Below are 6,415 nucleotides of genomic sequence, written 5' to 3' on the forward strand. Positions count from 1 at the left end.
CTTTGCACAGACCATTGATAACTATTTTTCCTTTAAAGTGAGGGATATCTCTTTCTTAAAGATCCTAGATGGAAAAGTGCACAGTAGCCTGTGCTCGTGCCTCTCACCATGGAATCCCGCACTGCCTTTTTAACTCCTAGCCAGGATTTTGTTGTTAGCTACACATGCTCTCTTTTGGATTGGCAAACAGCAACATAAAATCAGTGTTCTTTTATAACCCAGTTCTTCAGTGTATTCCAGAGCTGCCTTGTAAATCGGACCTGGGGTGCAGTCTGAAACCTGTCAGGAATGTCCTTGGGTGTATTTGGGAAAGACAGGCTTGACCCTACTCATATAGTGGGACCTTCAGACTGGGACTCCTGCTAGAAAATGGAGAAAAATCTATCCTGTGACATCATGTTGTCCTTGGAACCACTGGTAGTAACATTGTGGAGTTGTCTCATGAGGTCCTACTGAGGTGATGTTTGTGAAAGAGACATGTTGTACTTTTTTTTAATTATATATTTTCTTTATTTACATTTCAAATATTATCCCCTTTCCTCGTTTTGCCTCTGAAAATCCCCTATCCATTCCCCTCTACCACTGCTCCCCAAGTCCTCTACTCCCATTCCCAGTCCTGGTATTCCCCACTACTGGGGGGGACATACCCTTTGCTTTAATAGCCAATGTGATTGTTCCTCAGGTAGGTAGCCAATCTCCACAATTCTGCCCACCAATTCTCCCCACACCTTATATTCCAGAATCATATAACAGTTTTTTAATATAATGTGCAAATGGTTAATAATATGAGGGAGGTATAGAGTTTTGCACTTTCAATTCTTGATTTGATGAGGGTTTTCTTTATTCCTTCTGATACAATTTCAACTGCTACCATTGTCTGGTTAAGGAGATAGCTAGTCAATTATATTTGCCTAAATGTTCTTTAGCCAAGGATCTTTAATGTTTTATAATTTTCAGATAAAGCCTCTTCATTAAATGGGCTTGGCCTTAGGACCTGACACAGGCCTTTTTAACCCCACCCTCTAGGGTTTTTCAGAACCTTCTTTTAAAGTGGATCCTGGGCACGGTGGGACAGAAACCACAAAGGTGTCACTGGGGCATATTTGGGGAGGATAGGCTTGACTGTTTTTCTTGTACAAGGGAACCCTAACAATATGTCTACTTTGTGGAGAAAGGAGGTGATCTATCCTGTGAGGTCATGTTGTTCTTGAAGCAGTGGTCTTCATGACATTGAGTTATTCCCTGAGATGCTTATAGGGTGAAGAGAAGAGCTGTTCTTTTCACTGGGTATGTTGGTGCCCTTAGACTGAGCTTCCTCCACAGAGGCGTGATGACATGAAACACCCTGTAAGGACACTTGGCTCTGTGAATTGTTAGAGCGAGCTTTGGACATATCCCTGGATGATGGCTGGGGGAGATTTCCAGTGATGAATCCTCTGAAGACACTCTGGTACAGCTTACATCTGAGGGTCAATGTTCTCTATCCTGCTAGGTGTTTCTCATAATGGGAGCCATCTGGACAAGCTGAGGGGCAGATTCTATGAATGGGAGGTCTCTTCTTTTTTAAGCAGTAAGGGTGGATGACATACTGTCCCTCATTCTACTCTTGTTCACATTCTAAGGATTTTCAGGTTGATTTGGCCAAATGAAGTTGGGAAGGGTAGGTACACTAGATCCCTGCCTTTTGCTGTTTGGTGTTTCATGGTTGGCCCTGTATGTTTCAAGGTTTGAACACCCTAGCTGGGCTTCAGGGCTTTTTTTTTTTTTTATTGAGTTTTCTTCCCGGGGTTATTGTTGCCTGAGCATCAAGTATGTTGCCATCATATTGTCAAAATTTTTCTCCTGTAAACATTCCTTTCTATCTTGTTGCTTATATCTCATGACACCCATGATGAACATTACAATGGGTTTAGGGTGGCTATAGAAGGTCTCCCTACAGAAACTGGGAGAACTTCCTTTGTTATGCTTCAGCATTTGAAAGCTTAAAATGCCATGGAGTGGCAGTGATCATGTCATAAAGTTTGTTGAGAACTTGAATATTATATGTATCTTGTTGCCAAGTTCTTCTGCTTTAGTTTTTCACACTTAATTTTCTGTAAAGCTAAGCATTCTGTAGATGTAAAGTAGAGCACACACCCTGACTCCAGACATGAATTTCATGGCCATCATATCGTTTACCTTCGAAGAGTTCTGAGGCTCAGTCAGAGAGAGTCCCATTAAAAGTGGCAGACTTCTAACCCATGATAGTCTTCTGGCACAATACGTAATTGATAAGTTTTATATTTCCTTTGCATTTTGCTACAATATTTCTAGGCTTTACTGTCAAGTAGGCAAACATTTCTAGTGGTAATACTGGAGGGCACATACACTTGCTTAAATAGCCTATGGGATCCTTTGTCACATAGGTAGCCAAACTCCAAAATTGTGCCCAACAACTCTCCTCCCAAATTGTGTTCCAAAATCATATAAATGTTTTTTGATAATGTGCCAAACATTAATAATACGAATGTGTTGTAGCATTTATCAGGGTATTATCTCTCCCTTTTGGAAGAATTTTACCTGCTACAGTAAGCCTGCACAGGATGATATGTTAGCTTTACTTCCGTGGATGCTCCTTGGTCAAGTCTTAATCCTTTATAATGTACAGGTCAAGCCTCCTCATCAAAGCATTGGCTCTGAAGACCTGCAGAGGCCTTTTAGAACCCCATTCTTTAGGGTCTTCAAAACCCACATTTTAAAGGGGGCCCTAAATGCGGTCTGACACTGCCCACAAAGGTGTGACTGGGGCATACATGGGGAGGACAGGCTTGAATCACCTTCTTTTCTGTGGAACCCTCACACTGGGCCTCCTTGCTGGAAAATGGAGGTCATCTATCCTGTGATGCTGTGTTGTTCTTTGAAACAGTTGTAGTCACATTGTGGAGTTGTTTGGTAAGGGCCTCCTGAGGGGTACTTTGTGCAGAAATTAGTTGACTTTTAATTGGATATGTTAGTGCACTTATACTAAGCTTCCTCGCAAAGGAATGGAGAGATAAAACACTCAGTGAGGACACCTTGTTTTTGAATCTCAGAACTAGCCTTGGACATATCCATAGATGAATGCTGGGTAAAGTCCCAGTGCTGAATGCTCTGAAGTCTCTCTGGTAGAGCTCTCATAAGAAGTGTCACTGCTCTCTGTCTCCTCCACTGTGTTGCTCATGAAGTGAGCCTTGTGGACAAGCTCGGGGAAGTTTTTGCCAATGGGAGTTTCTCCTCTTGTTCAAGCAGTCGGTGGTGGGTGGCATACTCTGCCTCATTATAGTCCTTTTGCCTTCTCCAGATTTTCAGTATGATTGGGCAAACTGAAGGTAGGAAGGGTAGGCACATTAGATCCCCTCCTGATAGCCTTTTGTTGGTTCATGCTTGGTCCTATGTGTTTCAAGAATTGATCCCCATGCCCAGGCTTAGGGTTTTTATTTGGCTATACCAGAGTTGTCTTCCCAGGGTGACTGTTGCCTCAACCTCACATATGTTTCCATCATCAAACTTTTCTCCTGTAAAATTCCCTTTCTCTCTCCCCGCTTACATCCCACGAGAACCATGATAACCATTCCAGTGTGGTCTTTGTGGCTGTCTGTATTCTATCTAAAAGAATTGCTACAACCTTAATTGTCATAGTTTAGGCATTCAAAGCTCACAATGTCATGTACTGTTAGCGTTTGTTCAGGGTATACAGTTCACAAATTGACAATCATTTCACAAATTTCTGGAAACAGCTTGAATTTTACAGAGCACTTTCCACAAAAATCTCTTGCTTCTCTCTCCTAATGAAACTTTCTCTGATATGAAAGCTTGCTTTTTCACTTCAGGATAAGATGTAGTAACTCTCCTAATAAAGCCTGTCTGAAGGGTAATTTATCTTAAAAAAAAAATCTCTTGCTTCATGTCTTTATAGTTATTTTCCCTGGAAAGGAAGGCTTCCTTTCCTCATAATAAAGTATAACTCCTAAGGTCTACATATCAATAGTGTGGCCATTACACCCTACGACTTCAAAGAGTTTTGCAGCACAGTACAGGAGGCTCCCATCGAAAGTTGCTAGCTTCTGACCCCAGATAAATTTTTTTTGCATAATCTGTAATCAGTAAATTTTTATATTTCTTTGGCTTACACTAAAATATTTCTGAGCTTTAGACCCTTGTGGACAATATATTTTGGTGACAATATTGGAGGGCACATACCATTTGCTTAAATAGCCTATGGAATTCTTCCTCTGGTAGGTAGCCAAACTCCACAACTCTCCTCCCACCTTGAATTCTAGAAAAACGCAAGTGATTTGTGAATGATATAGAAATGTTTAATAACATAGTGGAGTTTCATGATTTAAATTTCTGGTTTGGTGAGGGTGTTCTTTTTCCCTTGTGATAGAATTTTAACTGCTACTACAGTCTGCATGAGGAAATGGCTAGTTCATTCCCTGAGTGCTCCTCGACCAAGTCTTTAAGATTTGTTCATCTTCAGTTGAAGCCTCTTCATCAAAGGTGTTAGATCTTAGGTACTGACACAGGTCTTTTACAAGCCCATTTTCAGGTTCTTCCAGACCCATGTTTTAAAGGGATCCCTTGGTATAGTCTGTGACCAATCATGAAGGTGTCTCTGAAGTATATGTGGGGAAGACAGGCTTGAATCACTTCTACAGGGGGAAACGTTACCTTAGGCCTCATTGCAGGAGAATGAAGACGATCTATCCTGTGAGGTGGTGGTGTTGTTTTTTGAACCAGTCATATTCATGTCATGGTGGTTGACACCTGAGTTTATCCTGAGCTGAGGTTTGTGGAAGAGATTAATGATCTTTTCACTGAGTATGCTGGTGCCCTTTCACTGAGCTTCCTCCACACAGGCATGATGACATGAATCACCTGATGAGGACACTGGCTCTTTGAATAGTTAGAGCCAGCTTTGGACACATCCATGGATGAGTGGCTGGAGGAGATTTCCAGGTTTTTATTCTCAGAAGATACTCTGGTCCACCTTTCATCTGAGGCTCATTGCTTTCTGTCTCCCACATGTGCTCTTCATGAAGTGAGCCTTATGGGTAAACTTGGGGTAGATTCTGTGAATGGGAGTTGTCTTCTTGTTCAAGTAGTTCAGAGTAGGTGGCATAGGCTACATCATTGTACTCTTGTTTCCTTCTCACAATTTTAGTTTTTTTTTCCTTTTTTAATATTTTCATTAGGTATTTTCCTCATTTACATTTCCAATGCTATCCCAAAAGTCCCCCCTATCCTCCCCTCACTCCCCTAACAACCCACTCCCACTTTTTGGTCCTTGTGTTCCCCTGTACTGGGGCATATAAAGTTTGCATGACCAATGGGCCTCTCTTTCCAATGATGACCGACTAGGCCATCTTTTGATACATATGCAGCTAGAAACAAGACCTCCGGGGTAATGGTTAGTTCATATTGTTGTTTCATCTATAGGGGTGCAGATCCCTTTAGCTCCTTGGGTACTTTCTCTAGCTCCTCCATTGGGGGCCCTGTGATCCATCCAATAGCTGATTGTGAGCATCCACTTCTGTGTTTGCTAGACCCTGGCATAGTCTCACAAGAGACAGCTATATCAGGGTCCTTTAGACAAAATCTTGCTAGTGTATGCAATGGTGTCAGCGTTTGGAAGCTGATTATGGGATGGATCCCTGGATATGGCAGTCTCTAGATGGTCCATCCTTACATCTCTGTTCCAAACTGTATCTCTGTAACTTCTTCCATGGGTGTTTTGTTCCCAATTCCAAGAAGGGGCAAAGTGTCCACACTTTGGTCTTCTTTCTTCCTGAGTTTCATGTGTTTCACAAATTGTATCTTATATCTTGGGTATCCTAAGTTTCTGGGCTAATATCCACTTATTAGTGAGTACATATTGTGTGAGTTATTTTGTGATTGGGTTATCTCACTCAGGATGATGCCCTCCAGATCCAACCATTTGCCTAGGAATTTCATAAATTCATTCTTTTTAATAGCTCAGTAGCAAACTGAAGGTATGGAGGGGTAGGTAGGTACAGTCAATCCCCTCATCATAGCTGTTTCTTGTTTCACAGTTAGCCCTGTATATTTTAAGGTTTGATCCCAATTCCTGGGACTAGGTTTGGTTTGGTGTGTGAGTGTGTGTGTGAGTGTGTGTGTGTTTTCCTCCTCAGTTTCCTGTTACCTCAGCATCAAATCTAAAGCCATCACATGGTCAAACTAATTCTCTAGTAAACTTTATCTCTTATTGCTTATATACCATGATACCAGTACTGAATATTACAGTGGAGTCTGTGTGGCTGTTGATATTTTCTATAATGAAACTGAGATACCTTTCATTTTCATGTTTTAGCCATTCTAATCTCACAATGTCTTGCAATATTGGTCTTATTTCAGGGTTTACACGTCAGCAATCACA

Source organism: Mus caroli, unplaced genomic scaffold (assembly GCF_978045245.1).
Source record: "Mus caroli unplaced genomic scaffold, Mus_caroli_1 scaffold_2, whole genome shotgun sequence".
Classification (NCBI taxonomy): Eukaryota; Metazoa; Chordata; class Mammalia; order Rodentia; family Muridae; genus Mus; species Mus caroli.